Source organism: Tenrec ecaudatus, chromosome 5 (assembly GCF_050624435.1).
Source record: "Tenrec ecaudatus isolate mTenEca1 chromosome 5, mTenEca1.hap1, whole genome shotgun sequence".
In the NCBI taxonomy this organism is placed as follows: Eukaryota; Metazoa; Chordata; class Mammalia; order Afrosoricida; family Tenrecidae; genus Tenrec; species Tenrec ecaudatus.
This window is the reverse complement of record NC_134534.1, coordinates 135,253,387-135,275,121: the sequence shown is the minus strand read 5'-3', so window position 1 is coordinate 135,275,121 and position 21,735 is coordinate 135,253,387. Positions and strand designations below refer to the sequence as shown.

General features: G+C 39.9%; 1 pseudogene; it reads left to right on the top strand.

Annotated features, from left to right (window-relative positions):
• The first annotated feature begins 416 nt into the window (after positions 1–416).
• On the top strand, positions 417–2,145 carry LOC142449263 (exosome complex component RRP46-like; annotated as a pseudogene).
• Positions 2,146–21,735: the final 19,590 nt, after the last annotated feature.

Below are 21,735 nucleotides of genomic sequence, written 5' to 3'. Positions count from 1 at the left end.
AGTCATGCCTTTTTGCCAAAGTCTTCAGTGTTGTTTGGGCTTCTTCAATATAATCAGTTATTGATTATAAGCTACTTCCTGAAATGTCTGAATGTCTACCAATTTTTGGTTAAAGTGACTGTTTATTCCCTCTGCTTTTGTTTTGCTTCCACTTCCAACCAATATCTTGCCCCGTATTTCTTCAATATTGCAACTCAGTGAAGGCCTGAATTTCTTCTTCAGTTCTCTCGGCTTGAGAAATGCCAAGTGTCTTCTGTGATGGTGGAAGTTTCCAACATCATCAGGTCACCCAAGGTGGACAGGTATTCATGGTGCTTCCAGACTAAGACAGGTTGGGATAATGATCAGACAATCTACTTTGGAAAGAATTGGCTATTGAAGACCTTAAAGATAATGGTGGAATCTTGTTTCATACCATGTCGGAAGATGAATCCCTCAAGTTTACAGGTACTCAAAATACAACTTAGGAAGACTTACCTCCTCACAATGGAACTGACCTTAATGACATGGCAAGCAAAGCTTTGGGGACCTTCATTTGCTGATGTGACATGACTCAAAGTGAAAAGCAACCCTCCATTAATCATCAGAACCAAGGTTCTCCACACAATCTGTAAATTCTGGATAACGTTATCTTGATCCATCCCTCTTTAAACAGTAAGTCAAGCCAGTCAGCACCTGGTAACCAGAAGAACATGGCAACAATAGCTCATCTTCCAAGTGTCGTCACTAACATGGAACCCATCACTCCTTTGATGTGATTCGAAAACTCTCTCCATCAGGGAGCTCCTCAAACCAGGGGCTAAGATACACCGAGCAGGATTTTCCAAGTTTTATAGCTGTGCGTTTTAAATGGGATTGCCCTTTCACTCACTTGCTCCCTGGCTCACTTGGGAGAAGCATTATATAATCATCTGACCCTGAGCCAAAGATCCCAGCCTGCTGAGTTCATGCCTAATGTGAAAACAAAGCTTTCAACGTTGTATGGCTGGGTCTGTGGAACTAAGCAGCGTCCTAGATTTTCTGGTGTTGACTTTACTCAGGTAAAATTATATTATCTTGAAACCTCCTTACAAGTTAGTTTCCTACACACACTACATATTTTGGAAGTGTGTGTGATTTTTGTGGGCACAATATAAGCAGAGTAAACAATGCTGTGTTACAATCTTCTCCTAAGATGGGGTGGCCTTTCTAAGGTGAGCATTTACCGGCATTTCCCTAGTAGCACCTGCACACAGCACAACACTACAGAGATTTTCACATCACATCTAGAGCAGATGCCAGGGGCTTATGTGGAGAGCGAATGCTTTGAGAAGGATGAGGGGAACGAATGTACAAATGTGCTTTACACAATTGATGTATGTACGGATTGTGGTAAGAGTTGTATGAACCCCCAATAAAATGATTTAAAAATTGTTGTTGTTCCTTTTATCACTTTGTTTTACAAAGAAAAAGATTTTTGAGCACTACAGTGGGTGATGCAGACAGATGCCCAGATCCGGACCTAGAGGCGGGCTGAGGCTGGTCCTCGGAGCCCGGACAGCAGTGCCCGGCACTTTGCTACGAACAGAAGCTACTACAGTCCTGACCAGCTGGCTCACCCTCTTTCCTACTAGGCGACCCTTCAGTCCTGGCAGGTGTGCCGCAGGGAGATCTTCAACAAGGCCACGCTGGAAGTGCTCCTGAGGCCAAAGGGGCTTCCAGGTATGGTGTGGGGGTGCGGGGGGCAGGGGCGGGGGTTGGGAGCTGGGAGCAGCAGCAGGCCAGGAACACATGGAGGCAGTGGTTCTGGGGCACTGCACCCCGCACTTCCATCGCCGTGGTGCTGCAGGTGGTCAGCGATGCTGGCTCCCTTGGTGCCGGTTGCCTGCCTGCTGCCTGCATGGCGCTGGTGGATGCTCCTGTGCCCATGCTAGCCCTCTTCTGCGGAGTCACCTGTGCTCTGGCCTCTGATGGGAATCTTGTGCTGGCCCCCCACAAAGAAGCAGGAAAAGGAGGCCCGGGGCCCTTGAGAAGCTGCTGATGGCCACCACCAAGGGCCCTGCTCCTACGCAGAGCTCCAGCAGTCTGGCCGCAGCCCAGGCTGACTCCCAACTCATTTTCAGCTTCTACCGGGAGTCTCTGCAGAGACCCTGCTCCAAGAGCTAAGGCCGCTGCCTCCAGGGTCAAATAAACCCGCCAAGCCACACACACACACACACACACACACACACACACACACACACACACACACACACGAAAGAAAAAAGACTTTCTCACTTAATCAACTACTCATGTTTTCATGTTTGACCATACATGCCTACATGATAAAGAAAATATTTACACTCACCCGGGAAAACAGAATCCCGACTCAGTTCCTATTGAATGCCTGCATCTGGGATTTTGCACAAAGATCGACATATGCGTTAGAATTATTCATTATGCTTGTACGTACACTGTGGGAAACGAACGCCTTGAAGATGAACTCAGAATTTCAAATCTATCAACTCCTGCATTTTTTCATGTACTAACTGAAAGTGGAGGGCTAAATAATTCAAAACAGCAGATAATCTGAAAATAACCTTGATCTACCTGTGCAACTGTGGAATAGACCGTCCATTGAGCAGCGCCCCTCCCCGCCCAACACACACGTAGTTATGTTTCCCCTACAGACAAAACTGCAGCACTATTGAGACAATCACAACTCACGGTGATTCCATGTGTGCCAGAGTAGGATTGCACTACACAGTGGCTGGTAGACTGCTAGAACTTTAACTGAATTCGCCTTTAAATTGGCATGAATACTTATTAGTGGGGGAAAGGTAATTATAGGGTACAAATGAATTCAACACAAAATTCTCAGGCAGGTTCAAACTCCAGCTACAACTTCCTTGGCTGTTGCTTTTTAACTCTCAGGTAAGTCCATTACAGAAAAGAAACACATTTGACACATTTTTCTCCACGAGTGTCTTTTTTCTTGTAAATAAGAATCACAAATATGATTAAAGTTATCAAATACAGTCAATTATCTGCTTTAGTTCATTAGAATACAATAGTCTTCTATGAGAATAGGGCCAAAAGTATTGCTACTCAGGTTCCAGTTCATACATGTTCGGGTGTGTTTCAAACACAATGTGTTTAAACGTGTCTTTGTGATGGGGGAATGTATGCAGACAAGTATTTTAAGTAAAACATTTGTCTTCTTCTCATTCGGGTGCCCTCAATTTAAAAAATATACTATCAGTGCCTTAGGGCAGGGGGTGGTGGTGGAGAACAATTGTCTGGTTAGGGTTAAGAGCAAATATTTAACCAAATTTGAATGGCCATCTTCCCAAATCACTGAAGCATTGCACCTAATTTATGAGAATGCTGCCCCCTGGGAAAGATCACTTTAGGTGGATCAAGCACTTAGAAGAAATTGAGAAGACTTCAAAGAGGGAAGCCCACCAACTGGTAGAAGAATGTAGAATTACCATTGATGCCACAGCTACTGAAGTTGGCATCTCACATGGTTCAGCATTTTCAATCGTAAGTAATCACTTGTCCCTAGTAAGCCTTTGTTTGTATATGTGACAGAAGAACTGAGCGAAGATAAATTAGCTGAGCGAGCTAATCCTTCCACAGTCTTTTAAGCAAGGTGCACACTAAAGAAGATTTTATGAAACAAGTAATGTGCAGGGAAAAGACTTGGCTGCACCAACACAATGCGAAGAGCAAGATCCAAACTTCCAAGCTTCTACGGGGATCTGCTGGGGCAGTGAAATTCAAGGCAACGAGGTCAGCGCAGAAGGTTAGTAACTGCTTTAACATCGCTGAAGGTTAATCTTGATAGATTTTTATCAAAAGACACAGGACAATCACAGAATCTCATTATGAAGAAGTTTCAAATTACAATGGTGAGTAAGAGATTAGGAGAGTTGTGCGGGGATTGTTTTCCATCAGGACCATGTACCTGCTTATTCTTCAAGGGTAGCAAGGACTCTCCTATGAAAACTTTGGGGGGAAACCCTTACCTCGCCCACCTTACCCTTCTACTCATGTGCCTTCATACTTCTTTTAGCTCCTCAAACTCGAAGACCACTAAAAGGAGCACAATTTGACTTCCCTGGGGATGCAAAAACGTTTGTTTTGACATGGTAAAAACAAAAGAACAGAGTTCTTCAGGGAAGAGTGAGGAAGATAGAAAAACTGCCATCAGAAGTGTGTAGGCCGAGATGGAAGGTATTTCAAAAAGCAATCGCTTTACATTTTGATATTTTGATTTAATGAAGGTTTCTATGATTTTGTGGTAATGTTTTTTTGACTTACCCTTAAGCATGTACGATACTTTAAACTGTACCTGATGACATAAACATTTGAAAATATTAGATAGTATTATCATTACTAATTTAACTGCCAAAGTTAACTTGAACGGACATTCCAAAGGAATGGAAAATAGTAATAGTACAAAAGGCTTCATGTGTAACAACAAAAAAAACCCCAAACAAGCAAAGAAGTGAGCTTACAGGCAACGACCAATTTATAAGTCTCTTTCCTCCTTTCCTCATGAGTAAATATGGGGACCCCACTACAAAAGTGTAATTTTTTATTCTCTATAAAGAAAGTACCCTCTTATTCTCCCCCAAAGCTACTCATGCAAATTAAACAAGTAGAATTTACAGAAAAAGAAACAAAATCCACCTTGCCTCTCTGTCTTTTCTTAAGAATCCACTTCAATTTGGGACACAAGGTATGATTGGTGTGTAGTTCACTATAGATAATAAATTCTATGGGCAATACTATGTCAATAATATACCACCATCCTGGGTGATTAGCAGTCTATAAATTAATATTTTTCTTTTAATATTGATTATGAATAAGGTACTAGCCTTACTTTGAGGAGTCCAATGATATGATATGTTACACAGATTAATTCTGACTTTCTTCACTAGATCGTTCTTAATATTCCTTACTTTCTCTCTCCTCATCCACCTTCCTCCTGTAACGTTGAACCCCTAAGAGGAGATTCTGTGTCATTGAACAAGGGAGCCAGCCTGCTGTCTTATTAATAATTGTAACAGTTACATAATTTCATGTCAACTTGATAAATAAGTGGAGGGATGGAGTCTAGCCTGTCATTCAGGTCACAACCTGATGAAACCTCCTTGTAGTGTGGTCTTCTCATGAGGGTTCGGGGAATTTTCTCTCTTTCTCCCTGGAGGTGGGACACACTCTTTCTCTGCTTCACCTTCCTATTGAAAAGCCACACTTAGAGAACTAGAGGACCCTCGTGGAGACCAGAGCCAGTGCTGAGATGCTTCCACTACCACTGGATCCACAGGACTTCTCACCCACTGGCCTGTGCTCTTCCTGCATTCAGCATCATTGCATGTGCTGCATGAGTCTGAAGAGGAATATATAGACTAGTATCAGACATATGGGCTAATATCTGATTTATGGACTTGACCTGGATGGGACTGGGATGTTTTCTCAATATATAATTGCTCTTTGATATAAAGCTCTCTCACACATATGTGAGTGCATCTGGTTTTATTTTCCCCTCTAGTCAACCTTGGCTAACTCAATAATATACCCATCCTTTTTGTCTAGTTCCTCTTTGAAAAAAAATGCTTTGACCAGTTTGAATATTTTATTTACTATAAACACTACTTAATGGAGCTTTTAACACTTTGTCCAATGTTGAGTTGATCAAGCTAGACAAATATAAGGATATAGAAGAATTGATAAATATAATAATACACTTGTTTCCATGGTTATGCATTAAAATTCATTCCCTACAGAGTCTACAGGTTTTACTTGACTACAAAGAACATCTAGACAAAAATATTTCAAAAATTAGACACCGTCTATAAGCTTGTTAAGCTTATTAGATAAGCAAAGAAAAAAATCAATAATAGGGTCTAGGCTGAGTAAATTTTAAGAGGGTCCACCAATAAGGGCATAAGGAATAAGGGCATAGGAACGCGAGGAAGAGTGATAATGGGTATGGGGGAGAGCGTGTATGTTCTATGGAGGAAACTAAACAGGGAAATCCCTTTGCTGAGTCGATGGTAATTCCTGGTAACTGGCATGTATTACAGAGCAGAACTGCAGAATAGGGTTTTCTTGGCTAATCACAATGTAAGCAGATTACCAGGCCTTTCTTCTGCAGTTCTATTGGGTTCAGATCACCCACCTTTAAGTTAGTAGTCTAGTTCAAACGATGCCACCCAGGAGGGACACCTATAAAATGCCACCACGTGATGATCTTCTTTAAGAGTCATATGAACAGAGCACTGGTGTTTCAATGGCATTTCTCCTGTTATTTTCTCTAACAATACATCTAGTTTTAACAAATGTGTGAACACATTACCTTAAAAATTGTGAAATTGTGACAATTAGGAAAATAGGTTCTAGTGGATCTCTTTGACCACCATGTATCTGGTAAGTACTAAGAATGTTGAGGGGGGAAATACAAGGTGATATTTAGCTATGAACCAGGCTGCAATGCTAATGGGAATAACATTTTGCTGAATAGAGCTCTTTGTTTATTATGGGTCCATTCAAACCCTTTAAGCATCAAACCTATGAAGACGATTTAGATTGGGTCCTGCCTGCAACATGGTAGGAAAGAGAGAGAGAAACAAGTACTTTAGTCCAACTCAGCAAGTATTATGGAAGTGCTGTTGGCCCAGGAGTAGAGCAGTCAGTCACCTGTAGAAAATGTGAGACGGGGAAGTGAGAATGGGCAATATAGGGTGGAGACAACTTTTGATCTGCTCCAAGAAAATCAGAGTGAATGAGACTATGTAACAGCTGAGACTGATCGAGGAAACAACATTCCTGAGCCAATAAGAGCATCATGACTGAGGGAGTAGCCTTATTATCTAAGAAAGAAAAATTTGTGGAAGGTTTTGGCAGTCCCAAGGACCTCCAAAATGAGTAATTTAATAATTGGTAACAGTGTCTCTTTACTTCAATGTGTCCCATTCAGGAGGGAACAATAAAAACTTCCTCTGAATTAAAGCAAACTGCTTTATTTTGATTAAAGTAATCTGCTTCTAAGGTTTATAAATCCAAGGATAGAAAAATGAACACCCCCATCTTCCATTCTGAATACCTGAAATGTTCCTAGTTATGTTCTTGTTAATCTCACAAAAAGAAACATTTGATGACTATAAAGTAATATATATTTATTGGGGAAATATGAGGCTAAACTTTTCTATATTGAATTTTAAAAATGATTAGAGGTAAATAAATAATCACAGGAAAAAGAGAAATAGACTATAGAGATATGATATTTGCTAATTCAGAAAAGAGATGAGATAGCATTCATTGGGAAAAGGTCCTTATATTAAGGAGCTTCAAAAAGCTTGTGTAAAAGTGGAATTGAAAGATAATAGCATTTTTCATGAACTTTTGGAAGCTCCCTTGTATGATGAGTATTCAAATAAAGGGAAAAAGGAAGAAATAGATGGGGAAAAGGGGTCTGTAATTTTAAACAAAGCTTGTTACACATGGGTTCTGAATTGAACAAGAGGAGGTGCAATTGTGTTAAGAGATATGGGATTTTTGTTTTAAATTTGGTATCAGCAAACTCTTCCTCTAAAGGGCCAGCTGGTCAGTATTCTAAGTTTTGCAGGCCAGCCTGTCACTACTACTTAACACATCTGTGTTAATGTTGGAAAAAAATGGGCATGGCTAAGATATACACAAATGTATGAAAAATGTATTGAAAACAGATGGTAAGGCCCCGGGCTGTAATTTTCTAGCTAGTTGAACAAGATGGTTTGATTTCCCTAATCTTCAGTCTCTCTGTCTGTAAAATGGCAATAACTTTCCTGGTTTGGGTTGTTCTGCAAATTAAATGACTGTCATGAACAGTTTCAACACGGTAAGTGAGGCATGGCACAAATTCCAGTGTTAAGTCATAGACAACCCTTTGGGCTCATTAGACACACGTGAGCACTGGCTCGGTGAATGCTGCATGGGGTTAAAGGCAGAGCAGGTATGTATGTAAACAAAACAAAAACCCGAGAGATGGGGGTAGTTACAGCCTTTGGTTGTAGCTTTTCTGAAGACAAATCATTAAAAACATCTTATGGAATCAAGATGGGTGAACCTATAGAAACAACAACGAGATCAAAGGTATCTTGTTGGGGGTGGGGGGTGGGGCAGTATGACAGGCAAGGTGGGGAGAGGGAGAAGCTGATATCAAGGCATAAAATAAGTAAGAAAATGTTTTGAAACTGATTGCAGTAGCAACTGTACAACATGACTTGATATGACTAAACTATTGAATAGTATGGTGTCTAGATTATGTCCTAAAAATGATTTGAAAAAGAAATACAAAAAAAAACACCCTGCATCGTCTTGCAAATTAGTGATACAGAGCAAAGTTCAACTACCCTCAAAACAAAGCAAAACAAAACTAATGGCCTAAGTTTATGCAAGGTAATTTCTATGACAATACGCTCATTGCTCCGACACTAGCCCCCCGCCTTTACTAAGCTTTTCGAACTTTAAAAGAAAATCCTTCCTTTTAAGAAATAGAAATTGAAAAAAAAGGAACTGCAAAAATTTATGGATATAGGTGAATGGTAATTCCCCCAAAGTGAAAAATGATTTATTTATAAGTAATTTTGACTGAGAGTGGAATCACTGTCGTTTGTTTTGGGCAGCACTCAATGCGCTCCGGGTAGCTCCACTGCAGGTTCTTTGAAGCATTTCTAAATGAGGTAATTTTATTTTACACAGGGTTTCTTGTAAAAATTATTGTCTTTCTGTACATCTAATTAAAATAAAGATGTAATAAAGAATTTACTGCTTTAATTAGAGCATAGATCTTAAAGCAATTATTGTGTCATTAATAATTCTTTAACAGACTTTCTTGCACAAGATGAATAAAGAGACTTCTGCACCGTGAAAAATCAATACACATTACTCATTTACATTAACAAAGTTACACAAAGCAATCTGAGTCTTCATTAAATTATTTCTCCTGTAAAGTAGAGGCGTTGGGAGAGACATGAGCTATTTATAAATCTAGTGGAGTATCACTTAAAATGAGAAATCTTATTCCTGACTGGTCACTTAGGTTAGTGTGATCTAAATGAAGGGCCAAATAATATCAGTGTGTTTTGTAAGTGTTAGGACGTGCAACTAGGTTGGTGTACTCCAGAAGAGGAACTGAAGGATAAAAGGCAGCTGCCAATCTCCATCATAATGGTATAGTAGAAATGGCTCATACTCTATTTGACAAATCAATTGTTAAATATCTGCTAAGAAGTTGTGATTAAGCCACTTTGCCTTTCTTCAAGTCAACAAGGAGACCTGGGGGCACAGTTGGTAAGTATTGGACTGCAAACTTGCAAGGATGGTGATTCGAACCCACCCACCCCTGTGCAGGAGAAAGATGGAGGCTGCCTGCACCTGTAAGGATGGACAGCTTCAGAAACCTCTCTCGGTCACGATGAGTTGTGGCAGACTTGATGGCAATGGGCTTGGTGCTTTGGTTTAGGGGACACTAAGTCCAGGAACCTTACAGCACAATCGTGAAGAACAAGTATATGGATAAACAAAATAAGGTATTGCCATGTGTTAAAAATAATCAAAACGCGAAGAAATTGAAACATAAGGCTTATTCTGAACAGTTATTCTAGATGCATCTAAGATCATTCTGGTTGTTAAAAAAGCAAACGGCCTGATATTGACTAGATATAATGTAGCAAAGAAAAGAAATAGATCAACCATTGACTGATCTTAAAACATGTCTTTCCCTTTTACTGAGGTCAACTGCATATCAAACTGCTAGCTAAAAATTTGGTTTTGTGGGTGAAAATCACCCTTAAAATCCAAGTATGATATGTTTCCAATTTTTCTCTTTAGTATATACTAGGGCTTACCCAAAAAGATAAATGAAGCTTTCATCTAAACATTGGGGAACCTTGGCGTTTTGTTTAGTAAAATTAACTGGCTACATCAAATATGAGGCTAAGTAAAAAAGTATTACTACAAAAATCATAGAAACCATTATTAAACCAAAATATCAAAATGTGAAGCTATTGTTTCTCAAAATAGGTTCATTAGGCCTATACACTTCTGAAGGGGAAGTTTCCATTGCTCTAATCCTTCTTCAAAGTATTTTTTACCCTGACTTATACCGAGTCAAAATGGGTGTTTAGACACCCTTAATAACTCAAATTGTACTATTTTTAAATGTTTTATGAGTATTGAGAGCAAAATAAAGTATGAATGGGGTTATATTAGGGCTATAGGGTGGATGTACCAAGATTCCCCACCAAAATTCTTCTACAACAGCCTTTGTTACCTTAGAATGAACAGGTGCATTGTTGTGATAGAAACAATTTTTTTATTCTTTTTTCAACAATGCAGTCTTCAATTTTCTTAAAACTTTAAAAACAATAAACTCCATGGTTATCCAATGTCCATTGAGAAAATCAATCAAGATTAACCCATTGGAATCCCCCAGTCACCATAACTTCTGAGCTGATATCCTTGCCGGGCCCAACAAATGTCATGCAGATTAAGCCTCCAGTGAATTCCCTCTGACCCTAGACTGAGATGTGAACAGCCATACTGCCATGCGAAGTACATTTGAAAAGTGGCCTGTTGTAGATGTAGCTGGTTTAAAATTTAACACCTTATCGTTTGATCTCCTTTCTGACCCATTTTAATTTTTTTCTACTTTTGAATATTTTCTACTTTCTTTTTGATGAAGGATTTTCCCTGTTTTACTCACTGTTGTTAGTTTTTTGGGAAGGGAATGTTTTCTGTATATGAAATTCAGGATAGGTAAATCTATAGCTACAGTAACTGGATTAATGGCTTCTGGAAGCTTTGGCAAGAAAGGTTGGGGGAAATGGGGAGCTAATAACAGGAAGTACTGAAAATAAAAAAGTGTTCTAAAGTTGTAGTCAGATTGTACAACTCTTTTTAATATGATTGAACTATTGAATTGTGTGATGTGAATTACATGCAAATAAAAAATTCCCCTAGGGAAGAATTGGCTGAGGAATTGAATAAATCATTCATTCCATAACTGCAACAGTTGGTTTGGATCCTGAGTTTTTTCTTAAACCCATCAAGATGACAAAGGAGAGGGAAAATAATAACAATATTTTTTGTCATTTGATAAAGCCTTTCATTTACAAAATGGAAAATTGGTGGGTGGTAAGTATTGGGTAGGACCATGAAGCAAGATGATAATCAAGATAATAAATAATATATTTCTGTAAAAGAGACATTTTTTTTCAGAAATCCTGATACGAATCATAAGGCTGCAAGGAAACATGTAAGAGTATAAAAGAATTGTTCACCAACTTCTCATGAATAACCAGTGAACAGAAGAGTAGCAGTCATTTGACTTGGCCATGAAGGACTGTGTAGGTGTGGAGGGGAATGCTTGGCTCTGCAGAAGGAAAACCTTGAAGGATCTGCACATGTTTGATGGGGGAGTTGCTATGCCATGTTGGGATGTAATGAAGAGACTTTCGACTTCAGATTCCCAAAAGTCTCTTACTCAATTACCAGTAGCTTTCTACTTAAGGCAAATAAGCGGCCATCTAGCTCAGAAGCAACAAAGCCCACAGAGAAGAAGCACACGGCCTAAGCGAATACAAGGTGTTGAATGGACCATGTAGCAGATACAAAGGAACAAAAACAATCATTGTGTGATCACCTTCCTCACATAATGGCTGAAGACGAAAGTGTGCATAAGCAAGTGTGGTGAAGAAGGCGGATGGTGCCCGGCTACTGAGAGATATAGCGTCTGGGGACTTAAAGGCTTGAAAGCAAACAAGCGACCATCTAGCCCAGAAGCAACCGAGCCCACACGGAAGCAGCACACCAACATAGGTGACCATGAAGGACAGAGGAGACCAGGTCTCCAACATCAAAGGTAGGGTGGTGGTGAGAATCACATCACCGTGAAAGAGGGGGAGTGCATGATGGGGACCCAATGCCCACCTGTAGACAGCTGGATACCCCTTCCAGAGGGGTAGTGAGGAGGAGATGGGCCACTCAGGGTTCAGTGTAGCAACAATGAAACTCAAAACCTTCCTCTAGTTCCTGAACGCTTCCTCCCCTCCCAATCATCATGACCCCAATCCTACCTTGCCTTGCGGACCTGGTTATACCAGAGGATGTACAGTGGTGCAGTGGGGATCTGGAGGCACAGGGAATCTAGGACAGATGAACCCCTCAACACCAGCGGTGGGAGTGGCGACACCAGGAGGGAAGGGCATGTAGAAAGGGAGAACCAATCTCGGAGATCTATGTGTAACCTCCTCTCTGGGAGATTGGTAAGGGGGAGGCGGGTGAGGGGAGACGCCGGGGAGTGTAAGATAAGATATAATAATTATTTATAAACTATCAAGGGACCAGGGGTGGGATCTGGGGAGGGAGAGGGATGGGGGGAAAAATGGAAACTGAGCTGATTCCAGGAACCCAATTGGGAGGTGAATTATGAGAGTGACGAGTGCAACGAATGTATAAGGGTGCTTTGCTCAATTGATGTATGTACAGATTGTGATAAGAGCCTTATGAGCCCCAATAAAAAGATTAAAAAAAAGTGGGGAGTAGCTAGAAGCAAAGTACATGATAATGTGCATTTTCTTCTATTATCTCTAAAATAATCTTATATTTTCTAACTGCTTGAGTAGAAGAAATTAACCATATTGATAGTACAGTTTGAAGGACATGAAAAAGGTTGACTAAGATATTTATCTGGTCCACCTCCCATCTGTCAATTTGTTGTGATATTGTGGCTTGCATGTTTCTATGACACTTGAAGCTATGTCAATCTTATTTTATTTTACATACCAGCAAGGTCGTTCATGAATAAAGCTTTAATAAAGCTTCTACACTAAGATAAACTAGGAAGAAAAGACTAGTGAACTACTTTTGAAAACAATCCAGAAAAACACTTTTGGTCGCAACAGCTTGATACTGGAATATGAGTGTCCTAGGTTAGAAGGCACTCAAAATACTCATACCCTGTGGCCACCACAATGGAATGGAAGGTACCAATGATCACGAAGATGGCACAGGATTGGGTATTTTACACATGGGGTTGCCATGTATGATCAAAGTCAACTCCAAAACTAACCACAATGGTAACCTGCCATGAAACACAAAGGTGTCTATATTAAAACAGCATTACTAGTTGTATACATATTGTTGCCAGGTGCACCATATACTCAATAAAACAACAGACTGCCCATTCCGGCACCCCTCACAATTGTTCCTCTGCTTGAGCCCACAGTTTCAGGCACTCTGTTCAATCTAGGGCCTTCTTCTTTTCCTCTGCCACCCTACTTTACCAAGCATGACACCCTCCTCTAGAGATTGGTCTCTCTTGACCATATGTCCAAAGTACGTAAGTCACTCTTGCCATCCTTACCTTTAAGGGACACTCTTGCTGAACTTCTACGATGGATCAGTTGGTCCTTTCAGCAGTCATAGTGCTTTCAATGCTCTTCTCCAGGACTACAATTCAAAGGTATCTGTTCTATTTAGTCTTCCTTAATCAATACCTAACAACTTGCAAGTGCATTTGAAGCCAGTGAAGATACCATAGCTCGGGTCAGGCTTACCTTCGTCCTCAAAGTAACATCCTTGCTTTTGAACATGTTAAAGAGGTGTTGGGCAGCACATTTAACCAATGCAGCATGTCATTTGATTTCTTGATGACAGTTCCCATGGGCATTGATTGTAGAGCCAAGTAAGATGAAATTCTTGACCATGTCAACCTTTTCTCAATTCATCATGTTGAATCAATTGGTCCAGATATATTTAGTCTTCTTGATATTGAGTTGTAATCCACACTGAAGGCTGCAATTCTTGATGATCATTAGCAAGAGCTTCAAGTCCTCCTCACTTTTAGCAAGCAAGGTTGTGTCTGTAATCTGCATATCACAGGTTGTTAGTAAGCCTCCCTCCAATCCTGATACTGAATTCTTCTTTATATAATCTAGCTTTTCTGATAATTTGTTCGACATACAAATTGAATCAGTATGGCAAGGGGATACAACCCTGACACATACCTTTCCTAATTTTAAACTATATAATATTTCCTTTTGATGTTCCCATAACTGCCCCTTGATCCATGTACAAGTTCTTCATGAGCACAATGAAGTGTTCTGGAATATTCTTATAATATTTTTTTTTGCCTTGCATCAAACCTTCTTTATTTTTCCAAGCATTGTTGAATCACATTTCTTACCTGTACAAAAGTTCCATATCATTTGGTCTAATAAGAAACCCACAGGGGGTTACTCTGAGTTGGCATTAACTTGATGGCACTGAATCTCGTTTCTTGGATGTTCACATATAAGTGGGCTTAAAATTTTAGTGGACAATGGAATTTTTCATGAACTTTTTGAACCATACTCAAGTTTAGATGCCGTGGCCTTCTATTGATGTGGGATTTGAATATAGGATAAAATAGTATTTTATTCTGCTAAATTCAAGATATCAGTATTCTGCTAAATCTCATATATCTACACACACACACACACACACACACACACACTCAGTTGTTAAATGGCTATAAGCTTGAACTTTCCACTACCTAAACAGAAAAATTTCAAAAATATCTGCTCTGTGTTTGTATCTTTGCTTGACAGTCGGAATGAAAATCTGAAACAAAAAACCCGACCCGGGCTGAGAATGAGTCCTGCGTCTCGATTCCCTGCCACAAAGATGTGCTGCTTCAGTCTCAGGGCTGGTCTAGCTCAGGCAACATACACGGCTTGTGTTATGCTTTGGAATACTCATCCTTGTACTTTTATTTGTGTTATAAAATATCATACCTGTAGCTCCAAAGAAAGTTAGTGACGCCACTAAAGTAGTGAAGCTGGGAAGAAAACTGAGCACTAGGATAAGAGTTCAAGAAAGAAATCATTGCAAAATGTATCTGATTTGGTGGCGGAATACATCAGATCAACATTATCAACAGTTTTGAAAAGAAAAATGTGATTAAAGTCATAATGTAGTGAAAGGTGTGAAATTGTTAACCGAAGAATAAAGAACACAGGCAATGGAAGAGATTGAAAAGTTACCATTAATTTGGATAAATCGGAAACAGCGGGATGGTGAGAGTGTAGCTGAGACACAGAGTAATTTAATGAAAAATTAAATGTTTCAGAAGTGAGGGCAGAGCAACACAAAGTGTTCAAAGCCAGCCCTGGCTGGTTTGAAAAATTCCAAAGGAGAAAAATAGACACAGTGTAGTGAGGCATGGGAAAGGGGCAAGTACAAATAAAAAGAAAGCCAATTTTGCTTATGCACCCACTTTGTCCTCAGCGATCAAGTCGGGACAGACTAGTGTGCTTCTTCCATGTGAGTTTTGTTGTTTCTCAGCTAGATGGCCACTTGTTTATCTTCAGGCCTTTAAAACTTCAGATGCTATATCTGTTGATAGCGAGGAACCATCAGCTGTCTTCACCATATTTGCTTGTGCACCCATTGTCTTCAGCAATTGTGCTAGGAGGAAGGTGAGCATCTTAGGCTGCCAAATTGTTAGAACAAAGTATTCTGTGTTAACGGAGTACTTGAGCAGGGGCCCTGTCCACCTGTTTCCTTAATACTAAACCTATAAATATATGTACATAGATCTATTTCCCCTTGTCATATATAAATATATTTACATCTGTATATACTTGTATTTAGATCTTTATAATTGCCCTTTGCCTCCTAGTTCTTTTCTCTATTTCTTTATACTTTCCTCTTGTCTCACTATTATGTTCAGCCTTCATTTGGGTTTTAGGAATTTCTCTCAGTTACATTGCCCTTGCTGCAGTCCTGCCAGACCTCTTACACCCTCCTTGCCGCTGATTTTGGATCACTTGTTCCCTTGTCCCAGGGTTTGCTAACACCAACTTCCTTTCCCCTGCCTCCCCTTCTCCTATGTCCTCCCGGAAATGTCATCCCATTGTTCTCTCTTCCAGCTTGTTTATCCTTCCTATCCCTCCCAGGTTGACATGCTATGTACCATCACAAAACTGAGTACAATGAAACAACAATAGGAATTAAAACAATAGCTACAACAACACACCAAAAAACTTATAAATAGTTCAGAGTCTATTTGTTGTCCTTCACAAGTGCTTTTCAATTGAGTCTTATGGGGTGACATGCCCTGTCCCCACATCTATCCCTGAGGACTTCATTGCTCTGCTCCCCCCACCCCACCCCCACCCCCACCCCCGCTGCTCTGCTACATGCTCCCAGAGGCCGGCTTCTGTACAAGCCCCCAATAAAATGATTTTAAAAAAATAAAAAGAAAGCCAATAAATTTATGACTGAATTTGCTGAATACATAGAGGCAGAGGTTTTCGTTCTCCAACAAGTGTTTAATTGTGGTAAAACTGGAATTGGAGGGGTGGGTAGGTGGTGAGGGGAAATTCCCAATAAGACCTTCATTACTAAAGAAGAAAAGTCATTGCAGGCCACAAGTCAATAAAAGAAAGGCGCATTCCGTGTCAGGGTGCTAGTGAGGATTTTAAAGTGACACCCATGTAGGGTCCCATTCAGATAACCCACAGGTTTTTAAACAACACAACTCAATGAAAAATAAATTAAGTGCGATGTGGAGAGCAGATAACAAAGCGTGGGTGGCCAGGCCATTTTCCACTGAGTGGTTATCTGCAGTGTGTGGGCCCAGTGTAAAAACATACTTGCAGAGGAAACACGTGCCTGTACAAGCACACCTCTTAATGAACCATGCTTGTGTTCATCCCCAGGTTTGGGGGGTGAGTGGGGTGATGAATGCTCCGTTATCATGGTTAAGTTCCTGCCCCTGAATATGACGCTTCTCATCCAGCCCATAGGTCAGCAAGTCATTGCTGATTTAAAAAAATTGTACCCCAAAGCAATGTTCCAGTGGTGCTTTGACATAATCTCAGACACCAGTTGACCCTCCGAGAATTCTGGAAAAGTCATTTTCACATCCTGCCTGCATTACCTTAACAACAAAGTCTCTTACAAGACCATAAACTCAGGCATGGCAAAAATTGTGGCCAGAAGCAGTCACGTAGGCTTTGAAGGCATGGAGAGCTCTGAAGAGGAGTCTATTGTGGAGGATATTGTATCTGTCAGCCCCTCCATGGGTCTAAAGGCTGATGAAGAGTATGTGGAGGGCGATCCAGGAGTACAGTTCAGGGCTCACCACTGAAGATCTTTAGGGTTTTCAGGAGTTGCAGCAACAGATGGCAGCTGAAGAAATATTCTCGGTGGCGGAGGAGGTTATAGTTCATTAATAAAAGAGATGAATGCCAAATGGATGCAAGTGGCCACTTTCTGGAAAGAACATCGCCCACATCAGGCAATTCTAGAACCGTGAACTTGGCAAATGAAATGCTACCTCTCACTCTAGGAACATTTTGAAAAGAAGGTAAAAGCAGGTATCATTGGACACATTTTTAGAGAGAAAAGGTTAAAAAAAAAAGACCAAGAGAAAAGAAAATTCAGCAGTCTTTATGGAAGGAGACTCTCCTTCCAAAAAATAACAATTCTCCTCCTGCTCCAGTTTCTCTCAGCTCCCAGTGTGTCAGGAAGCCTCCAAGTCAAGGTAAACTACCTGTACAAAATTTTAAAAAATTGTATTTGCTGTATTGAGTTTGTTTTGATATTTAATTTAGTATATTAGATGTTAGAGGGAATTTCCACCACCTAGGTCTGTTAGATTTGCTTTAAAGTCCTGGAAAAGTGAATGTATAAAGGCAATTTGGGGACCTCAGAATCAATTATTTGGTTTTCCATGATTTCTTATTGGAAAAAGATGTTTAGTTTTCTAACTTCTCAATTGAAACATAAATTTGTAAATAATTGATTTGGCAACCGAGGTATTACCATACTATAACTTTAAATAGCTATTGCCACTGAGTAAATTCCAGTTCATAGTGACCTTATGGGCCAAAGTAGCACAGCACCTTAGGGCTTCCATTGCTGTCAACAGGGAGGCAGAAGGCACATCTGTCCTCTGCGGAACAGCTGGTGGGTTAGCAGCTGGGCACTTAACTACTGTGCCATCAGGAATCTTAAACAGATACAGAAAAATGACATGAAGAAGGGATGGACACATTATATTATCAGTTGCCTCCTTATGGGGTATCGTGGGGGTCATGGTTTTTTGTTTTGTTTTAAGCTTTAAATTTATGTGCATTTTCAAATTTTTCATAATGACCATGTATTTTTTAATAAATCATTTTACTGGGACCATTAAAGCTCTTATAACAATCCACACATCAATTGTGTCAAACACATTTATACATATGTTTCTATCCTCATTTCCAAAACATTTTCTTTCTACTTGAGCCATTGGTATCAGCTCCTCTTTTCCCCCTCTCTTCCCCACTCTCCCACCCTCAGGACCCCTTGCTAAATTATAAATTATTATTATTTTATTATTTTCATATCTTACACCTTCCGCTGTTTCCCTTCACCCATGTTTCTGTTGTTTGTCCCCCTTGGGGTGGATGGGGGGAGGGGAGGTTGGTATATGTCAATCATTGCAATTGGTTCTCCCTTTCTTCCCTTCTCTCCCCACCTTCCCCTTCTCCTCATTGTATTGCTACTCCCTTTACTGTTTCTGAGGGGTTTATCTGTCCTGGGTTCCTTGTGTTGAGAGCTCTTATCTGTACCAGTGCACATGCTCCAGTCTAGTTGGATTTGCAATGTAGAACTGGGGTCATGATAGTGGGGAAAGAAGAAGCCTAAAAGAATGAGGGGAATGCTGTGTTTTGTCCGTGCTATACTGCACCTTGCCTGGCTTGCCCCTTACTTGTAAACCTTTTGTGAGGAGATGTCCAATGTCCAGAGATGGGCTTTGGCTTTGGGTCTCCGCCCCCACCTCATTTGCATCGATATGATTGTTCGTTTTTCATCTTCTGATGCCTGTTACCTAATCCTGATCACCTCGTGATCACACAGGCTTCTTCCATGTGGGCTTTGTTGCTTTCCTGCTAGGTAGCTGCTTCCTTAACTTCCATGTGTCCATGTATTTATTTTTGTAATTCTAAAGCAGAGTTAAAAATATAAATCAAGTTCTAGGTTCCAGATTGGACAAAACAAGAAACAGCATTGTGAAGTCTGACTCAAGCAAGGTGTTTTGTAGCATGATCACTGTGGTCTGCCAAAGGCAGCTTCACTCCTTCGTTAATAACGTGATGAGTATAAAATGGGCGATGAACCCATTATTAAAAACGCACACTGCTGAATCAACTCAAAAATAATATTAATACAAAATGCATCTATTTGTGCATTGATCATCTTGATGACCAAAATGTCTGGAAAATGAAGTCCCTACAATTTAAAGGCACACAGTCAGGATCTCTCATCATAAATGTAACCACTTTGTTATCTGGCATTATGGGTTACTGCTTAGTTACTCATTAAATGTTCATTAAAGCTGACTGAACAAAGACTGGCTTTACCTGAAGGTGTCTGAAAGTTCAGAAACTCAAGAAAGTAGTAATGCTTACATTCTGGAATAAATTGGATCGGTGGTCTCAGCATAGAGCACCACAACTTTGGATAGAATTACATTCTATTGATGTGGGATTTGAGGAGGGGATAAAATATCATTTTATTCTGCTCAAGTCAAGCTATCAGTTTTGCTATGAAATTTCAGCAAATTTCTTTAAAATGACCCCAATGTATGCTCTAGGATTTATCAATGTGCATGCTTTACAGCAATATTTGTAATAATGAAAATAGAAAAACTTGCAATGCCTACAACTGAATTTTTGCTACCTAAATATGTTTTAATATAATAAAATCCTATAACATCATTCACAAATACTGTGAAAGAATATTTAATGTCATGGCAAAATGTTAACATCTATAAATAAATGTGATTATCAGATTGAAATTCATGTATATAAATATATCATACATATATAGAGGGGCATATGTGTTCACAGAAACAAATGTTTGCACCAATACACTTGATCAAAATATGGCTATTTTCCTTCCCTTTTATGTTTTACAGTTTCTAAACTTCGTACAATAAAAAAGACCCTATACATCTTCCCATGCTCCCGACCCAGGAACATCTAAATAAAATACATTAATAATAAAGACAGTCATAATAAAGGCATTAAAGCATTGTAACTGAGGCTCGCTCTCAAATGAGTTGGAATATCTATTTATACAAGCGAGGATGAATTGCTACTTAAAACTAACAGCAGGTGCTCTGTTAGTGGTAGTTTACTGCTCCTCTCTATATGGGAAGAAGAAACCAGCTTGTCCTTGGGACTTTGGATTATAAAAAGGCAAAACCTAAATAGTGGTCAAGAGTCAAGTTGAAATTTAGGAGGGTTTAACTGCAATACACATTATCACATTCCCCCCCACCCCCTTCATTCTGAGTTGAATTTCTCTTCTGGGGTTTTGTTTATTGAAAGGTGAGCCCAGGATGGGGCAGGCGCTGAGAGTGAGAATGTAAGTGTGGTTCTCTTTCCCACTGTTACTATGTTAGGAATAGTAAGATAGTTATATCTCAGAGGTTTAGAGACATTATGATTCCAAGCTTGCAGAAGACAGTTCATTATCAATGGACTTGTATATCCTTGGCTTTCTACTTTCCAAGAGCTTTCAACTTACTTTGAAATGCAAGTCCTGTAGCAACTACAAAGAAAGTGAAACCTGCCCCTACTGAAAAATAAAAGTGAACTAAGATTGCATAGTGATTATGCATTGAGCTGCAATCTGCATGGTTGGCAGTTTGAAACCAACAGCAGCTCCACCATAGAAAGACTGGACTTTCTACTCCCATAAACAGTTATAGTCTTGGAAACACACAGTGGGTCATTATGAATCAGTATTGACTGAATGGCTGTGAGTTTGGTTTGGTTTAGAAGAATGCATAGGCTTGATGCTATCAGAATAATATGAAGAATTTTCACTAAGATTCAGAGGGTGAGACAGAAGAAAGTTGAATCTCTATCCTTTCTCATCAGTAAAGAATCCATTAACTGCACGCAATTGAAAGCCCGGTTTAGAGTAGCTTAAGCAGTGCAGACATGCATTAGGCCATTGAGCAACAGGCACGTGCTGGCACCGAACCAGCAGTTCAGTGATGGCATCACAACTGAACAAACTTCTTAAGCTATTTTCCTGCCCTGCCTGGTGCTTGCTTTGTGTCCTCTGGTTTGCTGCCTCAGTATTGCAAAGGGGTTGCCACGTTCAGAAATCAATATTTGAAATCAATGGCAGATGAAAGGAGAAAGAAATAAGCGAATCTGTCTTTTTTAGTAAGAAAGAAAATTTTCTGAAAACTGTTCTCTCTACCACTAGCAACTTCCTATTAGCTCCGTCTCCGGTCACCTATTGCTGAAAGAGTGGCTAGAAACAAGAATGCTTCATTTGTCCTTCAGCTTTTTAGTGGAAGTAGACCAGGAACAGGGGGAGGTGAAATTATCATTATTACTTGAAATAATTATATTTTTACCCCAAAGAGAGATCCTCTTTCTCCTTGTGGCTTTGATATTTGTATAACAATTTGTCTGTTATTCTTGGTGATTCTTTCTCTGCTTCAAACAATTGTTACAGTATGGCTCCACTTTCTCACTTTGTCACATCTTGGCATTCATACAGCATAAAGCACAGGGAACCTGGGACCTTCAAAACACTAAAACATGATGACAAACTTAACGAGGGAGGGGTCTTTTCAACCAGAACAGGACTAACAAGGCTTCTGGACAAGATAACACCAAGAACAATTTTCTGCCAAGGTTGTCAGAGGTCACAGGATGGGAA